Raw genomic sequence first — 26,775 nt, 5'->3', positions numbered from 1 at the left:
TGCAGCTATTGAATTTGTCGCACCGTACGTCTCTTCCTGTCAATTGTTCTCTGCGAACAAAAAGAGCATCCGAGATATTGTGCTCCGTGCGCGCTCAGATGCTTTTCCATTCTCGAGATTTTACCGTTTTTTTTAATAAACGTTGATGATGAAAGTTACGATTCACATATATGACAAGTGTCGCCATGTAGGGTGGACTCCGCCTACTGCATGCTAAAAATTTACATTTAAAAAAATTCTTCTGAAAGGGTTAAATATGGGGTATCGCTATACTAAGGTAATAAAGCCGAAGTAGCCTTGTACTAGTTTCCATAGCAAAAGAGGGAGGGGATGGAGTTTCCCTAGAGGGAAGGGGTTCCCAAAAACAATAGGCCTTGTCCACGCCAAGATCAGCTTACCAAAATTTAGCCCCAGGCCATTTCGAGCTTCAGGGCCCCAAAGCAAAATCTGTAATGTCTATAATACTGATGTCTTGTTATACCATAGAGGGGTTATTGGGCCCCCTCAGGCTCTAGGGCCCAATAGCAATCGCAACCTCTGAACCCCCTAGAGCTACACCTCTGGCCCCTAGGTAAGTACCCTGACGAAGGTGACTACACATGTCTAACTTTGAGATCAGTGGTTGGCACTGCCCTCCAATAGGTGGCACTAATGAGACAGCTAATTTGCATACTTTTCCCATAAAGCATTGCCAATAAGGATACACAGCGGAGTCTCCTTAATGTGAACCAATACCCCAAAAGACCTGGAGAAGAAAGGCCTAGTCAGTTACTATATGGCTACTAACTGTTTTCATGAGGATTGAGGTCCTTTTGGGACCCTCCCAAGGTCTAGGGGGAGGAGTTGCCTGCAGATGACCATTTGGTCCCCTCTGACCTGGCCCATCTCTTCTTCTGTGGAGGTGGGGGCACCTTGTGAAAGGCTCCTAGAAAAGAGTCCATGAGGAGGCCAGGAGCAAGATGGATCCCTGACCCTTTTAGGGCCTTCTCTTTTCTTGTGATAGATTGCCTCCATGTGTAATATTTTAGTGTGTCATGTCCCCACTTTTTTAGTACATGGGTGAAAGATGGCACCATCTCGGGATTTCCCCCAAAAAAACTTACTACTAACTGCTCTGACTAACTACTGCCCCCTTATGACAAGAATACAGATCTGATCCAAAATGATGGGGAAACAATCAGTGGGGGAAAGTTTCATAAAAGGGGTGATAATTCTGTCAATCTCCATAGACTTCTAAGGGGAGGACCACGAGGGTGTGAGTAGCCGCATTGACTAGAATCTTCTCCATACTGGCCAAATATGACCTTACAAGTACATTCATGTGAATGAGGTCTTATATCCACTCCGGATGATCGGGCCCCATATGGCACCGTCCTCAGACAGTAATAATCAATTACCAATTATATATAATCCTACTGGAACACATGGCGGATTTATCAATGAGAGTCCCAGCATCAGACACCATCTAGGCCGGCTGTGCTATTTATACGCCATGACCTCCCGCCGGCGAGATCTAATCCGTTATCAATGACACCGTCATGAGATCTGAGCTAAAAATATCCGGCACGGATATAACAATCATTTTTTTTTTCTCCGGCATCACAGGATCGCACCAATTGGGTTGTTACTAGAATAGATAGTGGTGTCAACAGCCGCACGTTGTTGTATCCATGGAGCCACCATCAAAGCGTAACTTTAACACCTAAGTGGCTGGACTGAACGGAATATGTGAATAAGGAAAATTATAATATTTAGAGAATTATATATGTTATCATTATTATATTGGGTCATATATTATAATGATGTTCTGCAGCAGCTGAGGTGTGTTTATGATGTCCTACATGATGGGTCTGGTGGGGGGGTTCGGTGGATGAACCATCTGCCGCCCACCATTTACCACTAGAAGCTACAAAAACCTTCTATTTAATGGGCAGTAATGGGCAAACCTGGTTCCCACCGTGGTGCCCGTCGTTCCACATAAGGCTATAAGAAGTCATTGTTGGGGTCAGATTTCTCCAGGATTTTTTAGACTAGACTTACAATCCTAATTACTTTCCCATCCAGATTGCGGCCGAGTAAAAAATAGTCTGTTTAGTTTGTTAATGAATCTGACCTTTCTATAAGCAGATGGAAAACTCAGATAAAAGGCTGGAAGTACCTTGGAATGAGGGTTGAGGGCGGGCGGACGTTATCCAGAGCCACGCTTCTATGGTGTCCTTCCAATCTGCTCCAGGCATTTACAATTTTTTGGCTCCAAGACTCAATGCTGGGGCCAACATCCTTGTAAGTACAGAGGGGATTTACTGTTTAAGAAATCTGCCAGCCAGTTGGCTTGGGTGTAAGGCTGTGAAGTGACAACCCCTTTGTGAAGTCCCCAATTTATGTGGATCTCTGTTTTTCCAAAAATTTGACAAAAAAATTCACATACTTGCGGCAAAGTTCTACCATGACCACGAGAAGGAAGGGGTAAAGTCATACAATCGACAGGTGAAGGTACAACTTTGATATCGGAGGGTTCATAGCATGGGTAAAACAATTTGGTCCTTTTCAACATCTACCTGACCCCACCATGCTCCTATCTACCTATCACAGAAGACACGATAGAAAAAAGTTGGTTCCATGGTGGTATTAAAAATTGGTCTCAGGACAGAAGATCGTATTATTTGCCCCCTTTTACAACCTTTTGATGACCCTTGAGCTTGTAACCTGCATGGACATGGAAACGACAATGGGCTGGACCTTCAGGTTTCTTCTAGAATGTTGATCACCTTGGAACAATGGGGAACTGGTAATGTAGACATCTTACACCAGTGGTCTTCAACCACCTGGCTGTTGAGTGGGGCCCCACTTCCAAACTGTTGACTACGCTGACCATGGGCCAGGAACCATGTTGCTGTCTACCAGTCCCCTGGTCTGGGATTCTCCTCTGGATTCGTCCAGGCACCAGTGGTCACCCTCTTCTCAATTTACTTCCCCAATCTGCTGAGTTCACCCTGTTGTCCAAGGTTTTCAATCTCCCATAGCTCCACCACTCTTAGAGTCCCACATTTATTGGGCTGACTCTGCTGGTAGGACCATCGTGTAGTGAGCGGTTTGTGCTCCACTCCATAGGCCAAGTCTCCAACTTCATGTTTGGTAACTTTTATTCAAGTTATTCAGTAGTGGAGATGAACAAATCGGGACAAGTTTGCCATAAATTTTCCGAAATTCTTTGGTTTGGCCAAACCCAAGATTTTGAGGTTAGCCACCCATGAATCACTTTCATACTTCAGGGTCTATTCAGTCCATGGACCCATGGGGAGAGAGCAGAACCATTCCCCTTTGCTACCAGGTAGAGATGGCCAGATCTCCCAAGATTTGTTCCATGACAATTCTTTTAGGTTCACCCACCAATTAAGTTTCTTGTTGTGAAACAAAAGGGTCTTCATTATACTCCGGGGTCTTAAGAGGACAATAATTGGAGGAGCAATAAAATGATACTCATCCACCTTGGCTCAACGTTCCTGGGCTCCTTTGTAGGTCCAATGTATGTTCCCCAGCATCTCCTGGCTGCTTCTGTGACCTCTTATGTGCCATATGAACCCTAAGGCTCAGTGGCGCCCCCCCTTGGGTCTTTGACAATGCAGAAAAGGTCAAAATGGGACCAAAGATGCCTAGAAACTTGCACAAGATGGTGCAAGGAAATCCAGGAGAGAGGAGGGTAGATGACAATCAGTCATCTGGTAGGTGCAAAATTTGATGCAGAATTTGGTCAAATTTTGGTCAAATTTCTGAATTTGGACTGAACTACACTAGTGGCAAAACTATCGCGAATATCTGTTAAACGAATTTCGCAAGGTTCATCCATCCTATGGGGTGTGCTCTCTCTCCAAGGGTCCCATGATCTGCCCCCATCCCGTTTTCACATTGAGCACGCTCTCCATTTCCTTAAATTCTAACAAGGCCACATACGATGTCTCCTTACGCGTGTTCGTACAGTACCAGGAGGAGTAACAGAGGAATGACATAAGAAAAGATGCCTCGGAATTGTAATATTAAGGAGAAGGCGAGTATGTACTAAGACAGACATGTCTGGAGAGGCGGTGGATCCTCTTTAAATAACATTTACTTAGTGCCTGAGATTTCCCGAGCTCGTCTCTTATTCCAGGAAGTCGCCGTGTTCTGCGTTCCGTTAGAATCCTCGTGTTTTTCCAGAGAGTGTCACCTCTGTGCCGAGAGCTGGGAATCCCAGTGCAGGCAGTCGCAGAGCGAGGCTCTGGTTATACGCTCGCCGTCATACGCGCTGACACATTGCTATCCTTGTATATTAGGCCGGGCTGGTAAACCTGCCGCACATCTGACAGCTCTTATTTATCAGGCCAGGAGGAACGTATGGAAATGAAGGTTGCGCTGTCTGACTGCTCCAGATTCACCAGCCTCGCAACATGTGTCTTGTATCACATTTCACAACAGCAGGGCCCTGCACGAGACGTGTCCAAGGGCTAGAACCTGCTTAAAGTATAAAACGCGGTAACTTCATAGGTTCGAAATCCTGTGTTGGTTCAATGTGTGATATATCTTTAAGGTTTCTGCTACAGAGCTCCAAGTCCCCTGCCTTCTAGCCTTAAAGAGTTAAAGTGTGGACGCCTGGAGCCAACAGCAGGGGGAGCTGTGAGGCTAAATGCACATTTATCACTGATGTACAAATGTACCTGCAGAGCTCCCCCTACTGGTAGCTGCGGCCAGACAGAAACTTACTACACAAATCTGGGCAAATCCATCTAAAAATATATCTCTATTTTCTACCTATTTGTTTATCTGCTGTCTAGAGATCCATTCCATATCCTTCTATCTATCTCATATCTATCATTATGTATCTATATTATACTTCCTATCTATCTATCTATCTATCTATCTATCTATCTGTCTGTCTCATATCTCTATTTATCTAACATTTATCTCACATCTGTCTAAAAGGATGTATCTACCTAAATTTATATCCCATATCTATGTATTTACCTATCTATTTAACTCCCTCTCTTCTATATATAAATGTAATCTATATCTTATTTATCCTCTATCTATCTATCTATCTATCTATCTATCTATCTATACTTATATATCTAAATATATCTTCTTCCTTCCCTCCTTCCTTCCTTCCTTCCCTTCTTCCTTCCTTCCCTGCTTCCTTCCTTCCCTCCTTCTCTCCTTCCTTCCTTCTCTCCTTCCTTCTCTCCTTCCTTCCTTCCCTCCTTCCTTCCTTCCCTTCTTCCTTATTTCCTTCCCTCCCTCCTTTCTTCCCTCCTTCCTTCTTTCCCTCCTTCCTTCCCTTCTTCCTTCCTTCCCTTCTTCCTTCCTTCCCTTCTTCCTTCTTTCCCTTCTTCCCTCCTTCCTTCCTTCCTTCCCTCCATTCCTTCCATTCTTCCTTCGTTCCCTCCCTCCTTCCTTCCTTCATTCCTTCCTTCATTCCTTCCTTCCCTTCTTCCTTCCTTCCTTCCCTTCCTTCTTCCTTCCTTCCCTTCTTTCTTTCTTCCTTCCCTCCCTTCCTTATTTCTTTCCCTCCCTCCCTTCCTTATTTCCTTCCTTCCCTTCTTTCTTCCTTCCTTCCCTCCCTCCTTCATTCCTTCCCTTCTTCCTTTTTCCTTCCTTCTTTCCTTCCCTCCCTCCTTCCTTCCCTCCTTCCTTCCCTTCATCCTTCCTTCCCTCCCTCCCTCCTTCCTTCCTTCCCTCCCTCCCTCCTTCCTTCCTTCCTTCCTTCCCTTCTTCCTTCCTTGCCTCCCTCCCTCCCTTCCTTCCCTCCTTCCTTCTTTCCTTCCTTCCCTCCTTCCTTTCCTCCCTCCCTCCTTCCTTCCTTCCTTCCCTTCTTCCTTCCTTGCCTCCCTCCCTCCCTTCCTTCCCTCCTTCCTTCTTTCCTTCCTTCCTTCCTTCCTTCCTTCCTTCCTTCCTTCCTTCCCTCCCTCCCTTCCTTCTATCTATCTATTATTACTATTCCTTTCTTATTCCTGCCATCTCTGGCTCATACATGCCGCCAGCTGTGCCACATCCATAATAACCCTATAATTTGTACGTGGGCACAGAGCCCTGCAGGGCACACACGTACCTAGGATGGGCACAAGAATGCCTCAAATTCCCAATCAGATAATGAGGGCAGGAAGGTTCGGGGGCATGGTGACACCTGAAATGATGAAACAAATGTGGGAAATGCAAACTGCTCCCCCCTCCACCCCCTGCCTGAATAGGAGAGGGGGGAGCGGTGTGTATAAGGGTGTGTTATATGGGTGGGGGGAGTGAGGCTGGCAGCTAAAGAGACTCAGTAATTGCCCAGATCCTGCACATCAGAGCTGTCACTGGCAGAGGAGCGCAGGCACAGGCACCATTTGACCTCTCAGATTGAGCTCCTGGATGGAAGCCAGTAAGGCTGGGGATCTGGGAGAAGCGCAGGCAGCTTGTTACACAGAGCTCCGGGGGGAGAGAGGAAGACAATGAGGGGACATTCATCCTCCTAGACCTTACTTTCCCACAAAGTACAAGGGATCTGGAGAAGCCCTGCGCCTTGGAGATACTTCTACGCCTTGCGCTCAACCTTGCGCTCCTTGGATTCGGTTCAGTCAAAAGCCTTTGTGGAATAATTGCGTCCCCCGGTTCTGGCCAAGACCCTCATATTCCCACCGCCCTCATGAGGAGGATTTAACCCCCTAGGTCTTCTGTGCTATGAGTTACTTTAACACTTTGGAGTACAGGATTTGGGTGAGGATGAATCTGAGCACTGAGCCAGGGTCTGGGAAGAGAAATCCCCTCAGCTCCAAGGTAAGTTCTTCTTATAGTTCACCTATACACTATGGGCACCTATAGCCTGGTGTGCAGCTTTCATCATCACTTGTAGCCTTCTTTGGTCACCTATACATTGAGGTGCACTTTCTGTGGTCGCCTATATCCTAGGTGCATCTCCCATGATCATCTATAGCCTGCTTTGATCACTGATACTCCTTCGTGCACCTTCAGGGTCACCTATATCCTGTTGTGCATCTTCCATGGTCACGCGTACCCTGTTTTGATCACCGTCCATGGTCCCCTATATTCTGAGGTTGACTTTCCATGTTCATAGCCCTCTGTGGTCAGCTAAACCCTATTGTGCATCTTCCACGATCACCTCTATCTTGCTTTGGTCATCTAAACCATTTTGTGCACCTTTCCTGGTCACCCATACTCTGAGGTGCACTCTGTGTGGTCACTTATATCGTGTTGTGGCCACCTAAACCCTGTTGTCCATCTTCGTGGTCACCTTCATCCTGTTCTGCACTTTCTATGATGACCTATAGCCTGCTCTGCATCAGTTGTAGTTACCTATGGCTGTTGTGGTTCCCTAGATCCTTCTGTATACCTTCCATGGTCACTAATACTCTGCTGTACATCTTTACTGTTACCTCTACCCTGCCGTACATCTTCCATGGTCACATAGACCTTCTGTGCAACTTTATTGTTTCCTATATCTTCTGTATATCCTATATGATCACCCATACTTGCTTAGCATCTTCCTTGGTCCCTCCTATATCTGCTGCGGATCTTTATAGTATCTGACAGTTATATCTACTGTGCATCCTATCTGATCACCTATACCTGATACCTTTCTTGGTCATCTCCTATGTATGGTCACCTCTGTCCACATATTTCATGATCATTTATAACTGATGAGCCTCTTCCATAGTCATCCACACCTGCTGTGCATCCTCTATAAAAAGCTACAGCTATTGTGAATCTCCTGTGGTGACCTGCACCTGTTCTTCATACTCTATAGTCACCTACACCTGTTCTGCACCCTCCATAGTCACCTACACCAGTTCTGCACCCTCTATAGTCACCTACACCTGTTCTGCACCCTCCATAGTCACCTACACCTGCTCTGCACCCTCCATAGTCACCTACACCTGTTCTTCATACTCTATAGTCACGTACACCAGTTCTGCACCCTCCATAGTCACCTACACCAGTTCTGCACCTTCTATAGTCACCTACACCTGTTCTGCACCCTCCATAGTCACCTACACCTGCTCTGCACCCTCCATAGTCACCTACACCTGTTCTGCACCCTCCATAGTCACCTACACCTGTTCTGCACCCTCCATAGTCACCTACACCTGTTCTCCACCCTCCATAGTCACCTACACCTGTTCTGCACCCTCCATAATCACCTACACCTGCTCTCCACCCTCCATAGTCACCTACACCTGTTCTCCACCCTCCATAGTCACCTACACCTGTTCTCCACCCTCCATAGTCACCTACACCTGTTCTGCACCCTCCATAGTCACCTACACCTGTTCTGCACCCTCCATAGTCACCTACACCTGTTCTCCACCCTCCATAGTCACGTACACCTGTTCTGCACCCTCCATAGTCACCTACATCTGTTCTGCAAACTCCATAGTCACCTACACCTGTTCTGCACCCTCCATAGTCACCTACACCTGTTCTGCACCCTCCATAGTCACCTACACCTGCTCTCCACCCTCCATAGTCACCTACACCTGTTCTGCACCCTCCATAGTCACCTACACCTGCTCTCCACCCTCCATAGTCACCTACACCTGCTCTCCACCCTCCATAGTCACCTGCACCTGTTCTGCACCCTCCATAGTCACCTACACCTGTTCTGCACCCTCCATAGTCACCTACACCTGTTCTGCACCCTCCATAGTCACCTACACCTGCTCTCCACCCTCCATAATCACCTACACCTGCTCTCCACCCTCCATAGTCACCTACACCTGTTCTCCACCCTCCATAGTCACCTACACCTGTTCTGCACCCTCCATAATCACCTACACCTGCTCTCCACCCTCCATAGTCACCTACACCTGTTCTCCACCCTCCATAGTCACCTACACCTGTTCTCCACCCTCCATAGTCACCTACACCTGTTCTGCACCCTCCATAGTCACCTACACCTGTTCTGCACCCTCCATAGTCACCTACACCTGCTCTCCACCCTCCATAATCACCTACACCTGCTCTCCACCCTCCATAGTCACCTACACCTGTTCTCCACCCTCCATAGTCACCTACACCTGTTCTCCACCCTCCATAGTCACCTACACCTGTTCTCCACCCTCCATAGTCACCTACACCTGTTCTGCACCCTCCATAATCACCTACACCTGCTCTCCACCCTCCATAATCACCTACACCTGCTCTCCACCCTCCATAGTCACCTACACCTGTTCTCCACCCTCCATAGTCACCTACACCTGTTCTCCACCCTCCATAGTCACCTACACCTGTTCTGCACCCTCCATAATCACCTACACCTGCTCTCCACCCTCCATAGTCACCTACACCTGTTCTGCACCCTCCATAGTCACCTACACCTGCTCTGCATCCTCTTCTCCGTAACTTGGAGCACAGGTTATTATAGAAGTTTCTGTGTTATATGCGGTCTCTGGTCCTCAAAGATCGCCTCTCTCATTTTCCTTCCTTGTTATTTGGGGTGGGGGGGTCATATATATAAAGAATATTATGACAATACATAAAAGGCTACAATGTAACACCAAGTCCAGTGTATAATATTGTGCCTATAAATGATATAATGTAAGCTGTCTCCTCCATACACAGGAAGGGGTGTAGCTGGCAGAGGGGCGACAACAAGCCCCCAGGATACAAGACTAGGGGAGCAAATTCAATCTTTACCCCACGTGTAGGAAGGTCTAGATGTGACTACGTCTTAAAGGTCTGCTCCAAGGTGTGGCTGAACATGGACACAAGGATCTGTCTATATAACACGGGGCAGCGGAGATTTCCATATGTCCGATATCTCTATAGGACGCAAATATCAAATATAATCCTATAAAGGCGTCTCCTGTTATGTAGCAAAGAAAATCCGGTCTATACAGTAGTGCATAACAGGTGGAGGGGTATACAGAACAGGTGGAGGGGGATACAGAGGAGGTGGAGGGGGATACAGAGCAGGTGGAGGGGGATACAGAGCAGGTGGAGGGGGATACAGAGCAGGTGGAGGGGTATACAGAACAGGTGGAGGGGGATACAGAGGAGGTGGAGGGGGATACAGTGGAGGGGGATACAGAGCCGGTGGAGGGGGATACAGAGCAGGTGAAGGGGGATACAGAGCAGGTGGAGGGGGATACAGAGCAGGTGGAGGGGGATACAGAGCAGGTGGAGGGGGATACAGAACAGGTGGAGGGGGATACAGAGCAGGTGGAGGGGGATACAGAGCAGGTGGAGGGGTATACAGAACAGGTGGAGGGGGATACAGAGCAGGTGGAGGGGGATACAGAGCAGGTGAAGGGGGATACAGAGCAGGTGGAGGGGTATACAGAACAGGTGGAGGGGGATACAGAGGAGGTGGAGGGGGATACAGAGCAGGTGGAGGGGGATACAGAGCAGGTGAAGGGGGATACAGAGCAGGTGGAGGGGGATACAGAGCAGGTGAAGGGGGATACAGTGCAGGTGGAGGGGGATACAGTGGAGGGGGGATACAGAACAGGTGGAGGGGGATACAGAACAGGTGGAGGGGGATACAGAACAGGTGGAGGGGGATACAGAACAGGTGGAGGGGGATACAGAGCAGGTGGAGGGGGATACAGAACAGGTGGAGGGGGATACAGAGGAGGTGGAGGGGGATACAGTGGAGGGGGGATACAGAACAGGTGGAGGGGGATACAGAGCAGGTGGAGGGGGATACAGAGCAGGTGGAGGGGGATACAGAGCAGGTGGAGGGGGATACAGAACAGGTGGAGGGGGATACAGTGCAGGTGATATGGAATATCTGCATTATATTACATGCAGAATATTCATAGGTGGCCATAAAATTTCCACCATGACTGTCCAGCTGGCCATGTACTGACACGTAGCTGATGTGCCTGAGCTATGGAAATTCTAGATAAATAGCTGAATAGACAGATAGATACATAGATAATAGATAGATAGATCGGATATGGAGATGGATAAATAGATAGATAAATAGCTGAATAGATAGATAGATAGATAGATAGATAGATAGATAGATAGATAGATAGATAGATAGATAGATAGATAGATAGATAGGATTGATCCCTCTCTAGGGACATGTCACCCGCAGATCATTCTCTGTATTTCTACCATTATAGACATATACCATGTATCTCTCTTCTCTCCGACTTCCTTCGGCAGAATGTTATGTTCTCGTTCACATGTGGTGACAAATTGCCGCTTTTATCTCTCATTTTACAAGGAACAATCACCCTCTATAATAATCTCAGTAAGTTGTAGCTGCTGTGGCAGGTGGCGGCGATGTACCTGCCCTGCACCATGTGTCTGGGAGGAAATCTCTATGCTACAGGCCCCTTTTTTTTTTATTTTCTGCACATTTTCACTAGTTTTAACCCAATCACTACCACACATGTTCAGTGTTTTTGTATTTTGTGTGCTAAAGGGCGCACCCTGCTGATCATTCCTGTGTATAACTTGTAGACCATGTGTTCCGTATTACAAAATATCACCTTTAGTTTTAGAAGATCTGTCCTTCAGAAAGTAAAAACACAATTTATAGAAAAATGATACGATAAGTCATATACTTCTACTTATTATATACAGGCAGGCTATACTATGAATTGTAGTACTAGGATAGAGAGGAAGCCACAAAATGACCAGTAGTAGTAAAGGTACATAAGATATATGAGGCATATGAGTTTACATATAGAATGAACCTACCTGTTACATCCTGTATTATTTTCCCTTAGCCCAAACAGCGGCACAAGTCTCCCTCCCTTTTTATGCAGATTTACTGTCTGTAAGGAAGATGAATTATTCTTGTGACTAACACGGGGGGGGAGAGGTCTCTCTGACCTAATATAGGGGAGAGGGAGGTTGTTTGTTAGTTAAGTAAACTTATTCCACCTGTCCTAAACAGTACACAGGGGCAGGAAAACCCCATGTTGTGCCGCTGTTTGGGATAAGGGAAAACAGATTATCTTCATAATCTTTCGGAGGTAGTTCTAAATGCTCTTTGGCTCCCTCTCAACTCCTTGTCCTGACAAGTTGCTATAAATTCTTTCCTGTACACATCCTGAGTTATATCCTGTATTATACTCCAGAGCTGCGCTCACTATTCTGCTGGTGCAGTCACTGTGTACATACATTACATTACTTATCCTGTATTCTACTCCAGAGCTGCGCTCACTATTCTGCTGGTACAGTCACTGTGTACATACATTACATTACTTATCCTGTATTATACTCCAGAGCTGCGCTCACTATTCTGCTGGTGCAGTCACTGTGTACATACATTACATTACTTATCCTGTATTATACTCCAGAGCTGCGCTCACTATTCTGCTGGTGCAGTCACTGTGTACATACATTACATTACTTATCCTGTATTATACTCCAGAGCTGCGCTCACTATTCTGCTGGTACAGTCACTGTGTACATACATTACATTACTTATCCTGTATTATACTCCAGAGCTGCGCTCACTATTCTGCTGGTACAGTCACTGTGTACATACATTACATTACTTATCCTGTATTATACTCCAGAGCTGCGCTCACTATTCTGCTGGTGCAGTCACTGTGTACATACATTACATTACTTATCCTGTATTATACTCCAGAGCTGCGCTCACTATTCTGCTGGTACAGTCACTGTGTACATACATTACATTACTTATCCTGTATTATACTCCAGAGCTGCGCTCACTATTCTGCTGGTGCAGTCACTGTGTACATACATTACTTATCCTGTATTATACTCCAGAGCTGCGCTCACTATTCTGCTGGTACAGTCACTGTGTACTCAGGTGAATGCTTAACTATGACTGAGACTAAGACGTTCATTTGCTCAAATGAGCTGCCAGTCTGAGGCCGTTAAATGTTCATCACCTTAATTAGCTCCGCCCCCGCAGAGTCAAAGTCAGAGACACACCTAGCTGGCACATTGGGGACCTATACAAAGGTCCTGGAAGCACCAAAGAAAAAGTCAATATTTCTAATAACTCATATATAATTATTTTTGTCCTAAATTTTTATTTTCTTTTTAGTAATTTTGTATCGTACATGACATAACCATTAAAGTGCCATGTCCTCAGTTCTTCAGTGAGCTCCTCCCCTGCGGAGTCAAAGAGGTCACACAACCTGTAGTTTCTAACTAGCATTACAAAGATATATATTAAAGGGCAGGACCAGCAAACACCAGCCAGGGTCCATTTAAAGGAAACCTGTTACCAGGTTTTGGACATGTCTTGACATTTTCTTAGTGTACCCCATCCTTCTGTGACTGAGTGTAACAGTTTTATTTTGCCAGTGAGGAGTCCTGCACTCTTCAGGGGCACCTGGATGCATGCGAGTTGTGGCGTAACATGAGGACTTATATGCATATGCAAAGTGAAGAGAGATGTATTGTCCAAAGTTTCAAAAGTACTCTTGGAAATAAGTCTAAGACTCATGCTTATGACTTAGGGGCCCTAAACCTGTGACAGGCTCCCTTTAGTGACTTTCTATTTTGACAATTCTCATCCTAAATTTGTTTTAACTTAAAAAGAGACAATAATTTTGCACACGATTTAGCCATATAAAAGCACCCAAACTGCCAATTAGAGGCTGTAAAGTGTTCTTCCCTCTCAGTTAGCCCCACCCCTGCGGAGCCAGCAGCTGTAAACACATTTGTGTTGCAGTGTTAAACTTGAGGACTTCATATACGCAGTTAGGAGAGGTATACTGTCCACAGTTTCCAAAGCACAACACTCATGTACTAAGAGCTATCCAAAATAAGTTTAAGACCCATGCTAGTGATTTAGGGGCCCTAAACCAGTGACTCATTCAGAGACAACCAAACTAGTGACAGGCTCCCTTTAAGAGTTTGTATTATTCTTATCCTAAATTTCTATTTCTTCTACTTTAACAAGGCTGAATAATTGTGTACATGATTTAACCGTAGAAGTGTCTGTGAAATGTTCTTAAGCCCCTCCCCTGAGGAGCTAAAAAGTCACAAAACACACATCCCTGCAGCCTTCAGAGAGTTAAGAACCTGTTTCTCCCTTAAACAGTCACTCTTTCTCTTGATAATTATTTTCATCCCACATGGATATTTCTTTTTAATTAAACAACGATGAGTAATTTTTAACGATCGAAAAAAAAAAAACTAAAAAAAAAATAAAATTAATTTATTTTCCTGGCAAGTTTTGAGCCAGCGAACACATTTCCTGCAAATCCCAGCGAGCCGAGTCCCATATGACAATGCTCTGTTCCATTTGGCCGGGGCGGCTTCGTCTACTGGTGGTGAACTCTGTGCCACTGACCATGTGTGCGGAATTTACTGCCACCGCTAGCATTGGCGGCGGATCCAACAGACGCCGAGGTTGTATAAACAAGCTGTCTAAGACCAAGCAGATAGGATTTGGCATGGTAAGACAATAAAATAAACAGCTAATGGCCTAACACTATGAACCTACACAAATATTTTCCCCAGCACTCAGCCTACAACAGCTCGGTAAACACAAACAACCCCGGACAAGCGCGGCGCAGACTAATAACACTTGCCCCCAAGCCAAATTTGTCATACAAATTGAATCTTAGCTTTAGACGGAACGGAAAATGTTCCAGGTTTTTCTGTTCTTTCGACTACCTTTTATGCGGTTACATAACGCGTCATTAGAGCAATCTGAATGTCGGAGATAAGTATGGGGCCAGGATTTGGAAATAATGAGAAGTTGCTGATGTGTACGGAAAATTCTTAGAAAATTCTAAATATCTGTAGGGTTCGTGCTCGTTCACACAGAAATATCAGAGGGAGTCGGGAGCTGAAATGAGCGGATCATCCACGCCCGTCTGCTCTTGAGCACTGCCATCGGCGCCGTGAAGTGCATGTTTATGATCCTCAGGGGCGTAACTAAAAGCCCACCCTTATGACCATCAGCCACGCCCCTTCAATAGATTTTGCCATCATTTCCCTTCTGTATCTGGCCCAGACCACCATGACGACTTTTTTACCCCGTCTCTACACAAGTTTCCCATCCCGTAGATGCCCCCCACATATTAATCATGACCCCGTTTATACCACAGCCTACCACACAGAATCCCTCCCTGACTTTATACCCAAATAGCCCATTTCTCCTTTCTGACAGTGGAAGGCTGTGTATCGTAGATCTTCTCTCTCCAGTGCACCAGAGGTCAGGGGAAATACATTCACAATGCACAGACTGAAAGATATCAAAGGACATCATGAAGGAGATCAAAGTGTATCCAACCCTAGCGTAGGGATGGAAGACCAGTGGGGCCTTTGGGTTTCTGGCCCTATTGTGATCCCTATAGTTCTGCCAATAGTGATCTACCACCGCAACACTGTGGCATAACAAAAGTGTGCAAGTCACTGATCCCCGAGCCAAGGCAAATCTCCCCAGCCAGCAGGGCCGCATTGGCTTGGGCACTATATGTGATATCGGAAACGGCTAGTTCACATGGGCATTAAGGGGGCGGATTATGGCGCGTAATCCACGTCATAATCCGCCCCCTCACAATGGTGGTCTATGTAGACCGCAACATGCCGCTCACGAAAAAAAGAAGTGGGCCGCCCTTTCTTCAGGCTCAACAAGCCGCGGCGTCCGCCTGGCGGCAGCAACCTCCGGTGTCGGCCCATTCATTTGAGCCCGCGACTGTCGGAATTGGCTCCCCACGTCACTCTCGGTGCCAAAATCCTCACTTCCTCTCCCCGTATGAACCCTAAAGGTGACATGTAATGCCCAAAAAAGGGGCAAAAAAATCACCACAAAAATAATCCGTCCTTAATGATAAAAAATTCTCATTGCCAAGTCTACCTGGTGAGGGAGCCATAGAGTCCGATAGATTCAAAATCAAAACTTAGTTGTCCAATCACAGCCCACAGCAACCAATCACAGCGCGGCTTTCATTCTGCATTCCGCTCCTGAACAATGAAATCTGCGCTGTGATTGGTTGGTAGGGACAACTAAGACTATAATAAGTCTCCGCCAAAGACAACCTCGGAGGAAGCAGCCGTATCGGCCACAGGGGTCGTCACCCGACATTACTTAGAGTTTTTGGAATTTTTTGTAAGAATACAAGGCGTCCCCCCCCCCCCCCCCCAACATATCACCGTCAACCCAAAACCCACAGAACACAGATACGTCGCCTTTGGACTAATATTTACGTTCCTCTTCGCTATTAATTCGCCTGATATCTTGATTAAGTGATTAGTGTTGTTTCCATGACGACGCGACCAATGGCCCTATCGCAGATTTCATCGCCTCTCTCCGTGCTTATTCGCATCCGCACGTCTGTGACACTCGTAAGCCTTTCTGTCTAATTAAAGCTCGCAATATCGTCACACCTGGCTGTGCGCGTGAGCTACCGCGCAAAATACACGCGGCCCCCCGATATCCAGGATTACTGTACTAGTACCATATAACATACCGTACAAGCCTCACCTGCCGCTCACTATGTATTGAAATACAGGGGTTAGATAGTCCACCGCAATGGCCTTCACACCGTAATGATGTGTTTTTGCATCATGCGGTATGTTATTTTAGCACTGTATGGCGGTATTATACAGCACTGTTACTTGAGTATTATTTCAGTACTCGTTGGCGTTATTATATGGAGGTAATTGGTTTTATGGAGGTAATTGGGAGTATCATTTGGGTAATCCTGTACACTATATGGCGATATTATTAATGGGCATGGGTCTATTATTTGTATACTGCATGTAATTTTGTACCATGTGGTGTTATATTACGGTGTTGCTATTTGTACACTGTATGATTGTATTATTTGGGCATTATTTTGGCACTTTATGGCTGTATTATTTGAGCACTGTATGCGGTATTATTTCAGGGTTGTTTGACAATATCATTTAGGCATCATTCCAGTTCTATCCAAACTTCACCCTGTCAGCCGTAACAAAACGAATCTCGGACGGTTCGCCCGTCTTCAGTATTGTTATTTGTGTACCGTATGCTGTTATAATTGTATATGTTTTGATGGTATCATTTGGAAATTGGAGGGTGCCTTTACTTGTGCACTGTATGACGATATTATTTGTGCTCTCCACTATGTTATTATTTCTAAATCTTATAGTGTTGCTGTTATCTGTGCACTTGATGGTCATATTATTCATGTTCTGCATACTGCCTTTATTTGTGCACTGTATGACGATATTATTTGTGCTCTCCACTATGTTCTTATTTGGAAATCTTATAGTGTTGCTGTTATCTGTGCACTTTATGGTGATATTATTCATGTTCTGCATACTAATTTTATTTGTGCACTATATGACGATATTATTTGTGTTCGCTGTACGTTATGTGTGATATTATTTGGATATTGTATGGCATTGTTATTTGTATGCTTTATGATGGTATCTTTTATGTACTGCTTGGGTGATATGACATGTGCACTGTATGACAGCATTATTTGGGAAATCCAGATTGCTGTTATTTGTGCACTGTATGACGATATTATGTATGCTCTGCATGGTGCTATTATTTTCAAATTTTATAGTGTTGTTAATTGTGCACTGTATGATGATATCATTTAGAGAGGATGTTTAAAAGCCTCCACTAACCCCGCTTCTTTGCATCTTTTAACAGGAGCTGCTCTGCTGATTCCGGCACAGTTGGAATCTTCTCTCTAGCCCCCACCGTTCTTGAGCAATCACTACAATTAGTTTTGATGCCTGATATGTTGACTAGACTCCCTAATGTCCAGTGGGTGATGTCAGGCAGGAACGGGCAAGGTGGCGTGAGCCAGAGGAAGACAATGTAAGAGCTCAGAACCACACCCTCTTACCTGCTGCTTCCTGAACCCACCCTCTTGCCTGCTGCTTCCTGAACCCACCCTCTTGCCTGCTGCTGCCTGAACCCACCCTCTTGCCTGCTGCTTCCTGAATCCACCCTCTTACCTGCTGCTTCCTGAACCCACCCTCTTACCTGCTGCTTCCTGAACCCACCCTATTATCTGCTGCTTCCTGAACCCACCCTCTTACCTGCTGCTTCCTGAACCCACCCTATTATCTGCTGCTTCCTGAACCCACCCTCTTGCCTGCTGCTTCCTGAACCCACCCTCTTGCCTGCTGCTTCCTGAACCCACCCTCTTGCCTGCTGCTTCCTGAACCCACCCTCTTATCTGCTGCTTCCTGAACCCACCCTCTTGCCTGCTGCTTCCTGAACCCACCCTCTTGCCTGCTGCTTCCTGAACCCACCCTCTTGCCTGCTGCCTGAACCCACCCTCTTGCCTGCTGCTTCCTGAACCCACCCTCTTGCCTGCTGCTTCCTGAACCCACCCTCTTGCCTGCTGCTGCCTGAACCCACCCTCTTGCCTGCTGCTTCCTGAATCCACCCTCTTACCTGCTGCTTCCTGAACCCACCCTCTTACCTGCTGCTTCCTGAACCCACCCTCTTGCCTGCTGCTTCCTGAACCCACCCTCTTGCCTGCTGCTTCCTGAACCCACCCTCTTGCCTGCTGCTTCCTGAACCCACCCTCTTATCTGCTGCTTCCTGAACCCACCCTCTTGCCTGCTGCTGCCTGAACCCACCCTCTTGCCTGCTGCTTCCTGAACCCACCCTCTTGCCTGCTGCCTGAACCCACCCTCTTGCCTGCTGCTTCCTGAACCCACCCTCTTGCCTGCTGCTTCCTGAACCCACCCTCTTGCCTGCTGCTGCCTGAACCCACCCTCTTGCCTGCTGCTTCCTGAATCCACCCTCTTACCTGCTGCTTCCTGAACCCACCCTCTTACCTGCTGCTTCCTGAACCCACCCTATTATCTGCTGCTTCCTGAACCCACCCTCTTGCCTGCTGCTTCCTGAACCCACCCTCTTGCCTGCTGCTTCCTGAACCCACCCTCTTGCCTGCTGCTTCCTGAACCCACCCTCTTATCTGCTGCTTCCTGAACCCACCCTCTTGCCTGCTGCTTCCTGAACCCACCCTCTTGCTTGCTGCTGCCTGAACCCACCCTCTTGCCTGCTGCTTCCTGAACCCACCCTCTTGCCTGCTGCCTGAACCCACCCTCTTGCCTGCTGCTTCCTGAACCCACCCTCTTGCCTGCTGCTGCCTGAACCCACCCTCTTGCCTGCTGCTTCCTGAATCCACCCTCTTACCTGCTGCTTCCTGAACCCACCCTCTTGCCTGCTGCTTCCTGAACCCACCCTCTTACCTGCTGCTTCCTGAACCCACCCTCTTGCCTGCTGCTTCCTGAACCCACCCTCTTGCCTGCTGCTTCCTGAACCCACCCTCTTGCCTGCTGCTGCCTGAACCCACCCTCTTACCTGCTGCTTCCTGAACCCACCCTCTTACCTGCTGCTTCCTGAACCCACCCTCTTACCTGCTGCTTCCTGAACCCACCCTCTTACCTGCTGCTTCCTGAACCCACCCTCTTGCCTGCTGCCTGAATCCACCCTCTTGCCTGCTGCCTGAACCCACCCTCTTGCCTGCTGCTGCCTGAACCCACCCTCTTGCCTGCTGCTGCCTGAACCCACCCACTTGCCTGCTGCCTGAACCCACCCTCTTACCTGCTGCTTCCTGAACCCACCCTCTTGCCTGCTGCTGCCTGAACTCACCCTCTTGCCTGCTGCTGCCTGAACCCACCCTCTTGCCTGCTGCTGCCTGAACCCACCCTCTTGTCTGCTGCTGCCTGAACCCACCCTCTTGCCTGCTGCTTCCTGAACCCACCCTCTTGCCTGCTGCTGCCTGAACCCACCCTCTTACCTGCTGCTTCCTGAACCCACCCTCTTGCCTGCTGCTGCCTGAACCCACCCTATGCCTGCTGCTTCCTAAACCCACCTTCTTGCCTGCTGCTGCCTGAACCCACCCTCTTGCCTGCTGCTTCCTGAACCCACCCTCTTGCCTGCTGCTGCCTGAACCCACCCTCTTGCCTGCTGCTGCCTGAACCCACCCTCTTACCTGCTGCTTCCTGAACCCACCCTCTTGCCTGCTGCTGCCTGAACCCACCCTATGCCTGCTGCTTCCTAAACCCACCCTCTTGCCTGCTGCTTCCTGAACCCACCCTCTTGACATTAGAGAGTCTAGTTAGGATATCAGACTCCAAAACTATCTGTGCTTATTGCCATGGAACGGTGAGGGCTAGAGAAAAACTTCTAACTGCGTTGGAATCAGTGTAACGGCAACTACTAAAGGATTAAGCCCTTCGTGGTTCTATTTGTGTCCTGCATTACTATTACTTGCAAATTGTATGGCATTGTATGTTGTTTGTGCAGTATATGATGGTATTATCAGTACACTGCATGGTGATATGACTTGCACACTGTATGATGGTATTATCTGTACACTGCACAGAGCTGTTATTGGTGTACTATCATTCAATGTTATGTGCTCATTATCTGTACACTGTATAATGATATGACTTGTGCACTGTATGACAGTATTATATGTTCATCGCATGGTGCTATTATTTATGCATTGTATGATATTATTTGTGCATTGTATGGTGGCTTTATCTGGGCAGTAATGTTATGTCATATTTATTTGTCACTATTGTTTGGTTACTTGTAGTACTGTGTAGTGTTATTCAGGTTGTGTGTGGCGGTATTTTAGCATATATATACATTTATATGTAGGTCATACTTCAGCTCTGAACTTTTTTGTTATGTATATTTTTGCTTGTTTTTTTGGGGTGAATTTAAGGCTTTTTATATCTTTCCGAAACAACTTAAAATGTAATAATTACCGCCCAGCGGAGCAAAGAAAATGTAATTTATTTCTTACAATTGAAGGGATTATCCCGCAGCACAAAGTCACTTTTATCAAACAAGGAGCAGGAACAGAAAGTGGTGAAATAAAGCAAGGGCCGTTCTCAGGACGGGCGGGTAATCCTCGCCATTTTCTGTATTAATCGCCTTCGCTCGCTCGAAATAGCAAACAAATTAGTAATCTGATGAACGCCGATGTCGACGTCGCCATATAGTGAATTTCCATTAGCATGGCCATGTGACCAACGGACACAAGAAGAAGAAAGCAGCCATGTTTTCAAAGCCTTGAATAATTCCACAATATGCCGTTAGCTCTTCGGCTCCCTCTAGTGGTGGATGTAGGAAGTCAAACTTTTATCAATGAAGGGGTTAATAAAGCTTACCAATGTATTCCCCCACTGGTTAAGCCATATTAGGTGGTGACATGTAAAGGGGTGGGGCTTAGGTAAGAAGGCAGGGCTTCACAATCTATCTTACTGCAGATATAGCCAGGGAGAGGCGCCTGCTGCAGCTAGTTGTCTTACAGCCAGACTCAGGACAGCAGGAAGGTGGAGTATGACAAGGTGCAGGGCTTTACAATCTCTGTATTTTACTGTACTTCACAATCTCTGTCCTGCTGCAGCTAGTTGTCTTACAGTCAGACTCAGGCCAGGGAGGAGGCTCCTGCTGCAGCTAGTTGTCTTACAGTCAGACTCAGGCCAGGGGGGAGGCTCCTGCTGCAGCTAGTTTTCTACAGCCAGACTCAGGCCAGGGGGGAGGCTCCTGCTGCAGCTAGATGTCTTACAGCCAGACAGGACAGCAAGAAGAGGGAGTATGACAGGGTGCAGGAGGGGATGGGAGGAAGCTCCTGCTGCAGCCAGTTGTCTTACAGTCAAACTCAGGACAGTAAGAAGAAGGAGAATAGTGGGTGCAGGGCTTCACATTCTCTATATTCTACTGCAGATTTGACTGGGGGGAGGCTCCTGCTGCAGCCATTTGTCTCATAGTCAGACTGAGGACAGTGAGAAGGAGAAATTAGTGGAGGAGCTCCATGCTCAGCGTAGTGGCCAGATCAGGTACTGCAGATCAGATTCCCTATATTTTAATGAGACCTAAGCTGCAGTGTCTTCGTTTCGATCAATCTGGAATGATGTTAGTCACTTAGTGTTCTGTTCTCATTAATGTCATGGTCCTGGCTTTCATTCATAATGGAGCCTCAAAAGCATCTTGACAAATCCTGACGGATCCCTATGTTTAGCATGGGAGAAACAAGTGACTAAGTGACTAATTCCCCTGCAGCGCCACCACGGGAGAAATAAAGAATTACACAGTAGTCACAATATGCTGCCATGAAAAACATAGACATATTGGGTCTTCCATAGAGGGATGATCTGTTATATTAAGGTCCTGACCCTGAATGGGGCTGCAGTACTAGACACGGCCATTTACAAAGGTGGCGCTGTTTACGAAATGGTGCGGCTGTTTTTCTAGTTTCATACCATTCCTGACAGGTTTAGACCTATGTTAGACTTGCCCTACACCCTGAATCTAGACCTTTCCCCTGTATGCTATGGTTACTGTATGAAATCGTATTCCATCCAATTATCTAGAGAAATTTTGGTTTTATTGTTGCGGCTACCTTTGTAGTTTTCCTGCTCGAGCAGCGCAGTCCTAGCAGGAGCCGGCTGTGATCTGAGATCAGAGCGTCTCCACTTTCAAGGCAACTTTCCTGTGTTGGTCGCTAATGATACAGTTGTGTCTCAGACTCGCTTTCCTCCGCTCCGGCTTTCACAATGACTCCTTATGAAAGGAATCTCGAGACTTTATTTTAACATCTTATTGTCAATTTATAAAGGTGATAGTGAAAATTATTCCATAAATCCATTTATATTAAAGGGGTTGTCAAGGATTAGGCACCAATGGCTGATTTCGTTCATAAACAGCGCCACACCTGTCTGAAGGTTGAGTGTGGTATTGCAACTCATTCATGTCAATGCTACTGAGATGCAATACCAAATATGGCGCTATTTTTTCACTTTTAGGCATGCTCTTTAAGAAAAAGATAAGCCTCTAAAATATCTTTATATTAAAGGGGTTTCTAGGAGTCGAATATTGATGACCAATCCTTTGATCAGTGGGGGTCTGACACCGCTTGGCGGTTTGAAGAGAACAATGACTGCCGGGGTGCCCTCACTGAATACAAACGAAAAAACAGTGCTGTATATCGTATAGTGGTGGTCTTCGGTATTGCAGCTCAGTCCTATTCACTTGAATGGGACTGAGCTGCACACAGTCATGTGCCCTCTATGAAGCCCTGCTGGGGTCCTGGATATCAGATCGCAATGATCAAAACCGGCACCACTCCGACTCCACATCCCTGTCCATAAGAACCATGGTCTCTGTTCCATTGCGTTCCGATATTCTGGAATCTTACAAAACCAATTTTTTTTCTGATTTTTTTGGGGGGGGATTTTTGTATAAACCTCCCCCGCCGTCTATAAAAGTGAATAAGTGGATGTTAATGTGACCTTCGAATGTCTAAGTAATGGACGACCCTACTCAGAGGTGTAAATTCTTACATAACTCTCCCCCAGAGGATCCGACTAAGAACACCAAAGAATTTTTGGCCGTTTTTAGCTTCTCCTCCATCTCCATCCAAGGATTTTTTTTTCTGTTAACCTGTTGTCAATTTACCCCATTATCTCCTCCATGTGCAGAGTAGCAGATGTTTGGGCATCGGGTCAATGTTGTGAATATGATATTTTTACATAAAATTTTTTTTTTTTTTTTTTATTTTTTTTGCAAAACCGAGCTGGGAAATAATCAGAGCATGACAGCAGAAGCCAAGAAAACAGATGTGATGTGGAGCAGTGAAGACGTTACCTTGAGCCGCGCTCTGTAGATAATACTCGGCAACCCTGCTGGCTTTTCATGAATTTTCTGACATCGGGAATTGCGGGAACCACAAAAAGAGTTGGAAGTGTTTATGTTCAGGAGCCTCCAAAGACCACAATCAGCAAAACACAATCTAAAACCCGATTCAGCAAAAGATGCAGGTGGAGGATGAAGTTCATCTAGATCTCATGCTGTTTTTAGAACGCTCAAGAATATTCTGTAGTCCTTATCAACCACCAAAATTTAAAAAATCTAGTCTTAAAGGGGAACTATCACCACCTCCACCATCTCTAGTTCATTGCATCCTTTAATCGGCACCACACCACTGATTCTGGCACAGTTGGAATTTTTTCTCTAGCCCCTACTGTTCCTGAGCAATCCTTTCTGTTAGTTTCAGCACCCAATTTCCTTATAAGGCTCTCTACAGTTAGGTGGGCGGTCTTAGACTACCTGTTCCTGCCCAGGACTGCCCAAATCAGTTTATTAGGTGTGGAAACTAGCACAACTGATTATTCGGGAACGGTAAGAGCTAGAGAGAAAATTCCAACTGTGGCGGAATCAGTTGAGTTTAAAGGATGCAAAGAACTAGATTTGATGGTGGAAATGAAGGGTCCTTATTAAAGGGATTGTCCATCAAGAAAAAAAAATCAGCAGCAGTGGGCTCACGGATACTCACTTCACTATACATTACATCACCACTCCTGTTGTTGCTTGGGTCACCACTGTTCTCGACTTCCTAGTCCCATGCCATTTCAGCCAATCACTAGCCAAAGTAGCCACTATCCACTCTAGACAGTGATTGAAGTGGCATCTCCTGTGTGTCGCAACAAGACCAGGAAGTAGAAATCCAAATAGTGTCGGAGAAAGGTGGGGAATGGTTTGCAACTCTTTCTTTGGTTCTCCTGATGTCAAAAAGCACATCGGAAGCCAAAAACGTTGCGAACATTATCTACAAGGATATGTCTTTTTGTCAGTATTTTGTATCATTGTATGCAGTTTTTTGGGGGGTGTTGGAGTACCCTTTTAAGGCATTAAACAGTTTAATAATACTCTTGTTATGAATCACTCAAGGGAAGTTCTTAATGGATATCTATGATGTGTGCGCTGGAACTCTGCCATCTTCATAATCCACATTGCAGAGTCTAGAGTCAGATTGTGGGTTTTTCAGGATAGGATAGGAGATATGGTTCTCATAGGGTCGTGTTGTATATTGCAACCAGGGACAGACACATGCATGGACAAAAGGGCTATTGTCCTGGGGTCTTAGATACTCTATGGCAGTATTATTTTTTTCACTGTATGGCGCTATTATTTAAATACTGTATTGCAGTATTATTTATGCACTGTTTGGTGATATTATTTACCTACTGTATGGTGATATTATTTTTGCACAGTTTGGTGATACTATTTATCTACTATATGGTGGTATTATCTTTGCACTGTACTTAAATACTGTATGATGACATTATTTTTGCACTGTATGATGATATTGATTAAATATTGTATTATTTTTTTCACTATATGTGGATATTATTTAGTGACAGTATGGCAGTATTATTTTTGTTCTATTTGGTGATATTATTTACCTACTGTATGATGATATTTTCCCACTGTTTGGTGACATTATTTAGATACTGTATGGTGGTATTATTTAGATACTATATTGGTATTATGTGAACACTGTATGGTGACATTATTAAGAGAACATATAATGGTACAATGTGAACACTGTATGGTGGTATTATTAAGACAACATATAATGGTACAATGTGAACACTGTATGGTGGTATCTTATCACAGCATTGTGATATGTTTTAGTGTATGATGACATTATTTTTGCACCATGTGATGATATTATTTACAAAGCGTATAATGGTAGTATTTGAACAGTATATTGTACACACTGTATGGTGGGATTATTTAAACACTCTGACGGTATTTATTGTTAGTGGTACACCGCATGCTGACATTATTTGTTCCATGAATTGCAGTAATATTTGGACACTGCAGGTGTTATTATTTGTGACTATATGGTTGTATTACTTGAAACAGTGTGCGGTAGTATTATTTGCACGGCGGTTTTAATTTTGCACAGTATGGTGGTGTTATTCATCTACTATATGGTAATATTATGGACATTGTATAATGGTATAATTTGGGAATGGTTATTTGTGAACTGTCTGGCGGTATTCTAATACACCACATGGCGGTATTATTCATCCCATGGACGTTAATCTGGCACCAATTGCACTTTTTATGCACTATTTTTATATAGAATGTGAGAATGTATCGTATGTTAGTCACATCGCGTAGGCCAGAACGTTCAGTTAAAGTTTTTGCGATCACCCTCGAAGATATTTTTCATGGCCTGAAATTTTGGGATCCTGACGCTCTGCTACAAGATGCTGCATTTATACTTCTTCTGATTTGGGCACAAGCTATAACGTCTCCTCCGCACCTGTGCGGCGAATGAAAAAGAACAATTCGGGGTCAATTTGGACAAAAACTTCAAGATTCAAAAAGAATTCAATGTGCGAGAATCCGGCAGAATTGTCTTCTCCGTGATCGTCGCAGGAACGTGTTAAACAAGACATGGGGTGTAAGATCACAGATGTGCTTGTTAATAAGACGCTCGGGAGATTGCGAATGGCACTTTCGTGGCAGCTGAGCGTAATATCAGCCTTTACAGAACAATACAGTTGGCAGCTCCTAATAGCGGCGGCTTGTGACATCTACAAAAAATATAATTGTGCCTTAAGGAAACTTTTCACGTGTTCAGTACCAGTCAGCAAAAAAAATGCTACAAATGGAACGGAGAGCTGAATGACACGTCTCAGTGTTATACCGCCACTCATCTAATGTGACACGACGGGTGCGCAGGCACTGGGAGGCGCCGCTTCTCCTCTCACCTTCAAATCCTGCACAGAGAGCAGAAATGAGAAGTTCTGTTCAGATCAGAAAGTTCTCAGATTCAATAAATGAAATAAGTTTATAATGAGCAATATCAGACATAGGAGATTATACAGAGACCTGCAGGTACGTGTCACCGGAGCGGAGCGCGAAAGACTGACCTGGATACACGGAACGTCATAGGAGGATATGTGCGCAACGTGGTGTAACTGGTACTGATATAGGTGGATGGGGATAGATAGATAGATAGATAGATGATAGATAGATAGATAGATAGATAGATAGATAGATAGATAATAGATAGATAG

The 26,775-nt window shown here is 45.7% G+C and overlaps 1 protein-coding gene across 2 annotated transcripts in view; it reads left to right on the top strand.

Moving 5' to 3' along the window:
• Positions 1 to 6,296: 6,296 nt before the first annotated feature.
• SHISAL1 (shisa like 1) overlaps positions 6,297 to 26,775 on the top strand; it is an 82,724-nt gene continuing 62,245 nt past the window's right edge. For both annotated transcript variants that reach the window (XM_075275167.1, XM_075275166.1), the window contains exon 1: positions 6,297 to 6,786. The gene's annotated coding sequence lies outside the window, so the exon portion shown is untranslated. The remainder of the gene's footprint in view (positions 6,787 to 26,775) is intronic.

The sequence above is a fragment of the Leptodactylus fuscus genome, chromosome 5 (assembly GCF_031893055.1).
Source record: "Leptodactylus fuscus isolate aLepFus1 chromosome 5, aLepFus1.hap2, whole genome shotgun sequence".
NCBI classification, from domain to species: Eukaryota; Metazoa; Chordata; class Amphibia; order Anura; family Leptodactylidae; genus Leptodactylus; species Leptodactylus fuscus.
The sequence above is the reverse complement of the archived record's forward strand: the minus strand, read 5'-3'. Positions and strand labels throughout refer to the sequence as shown.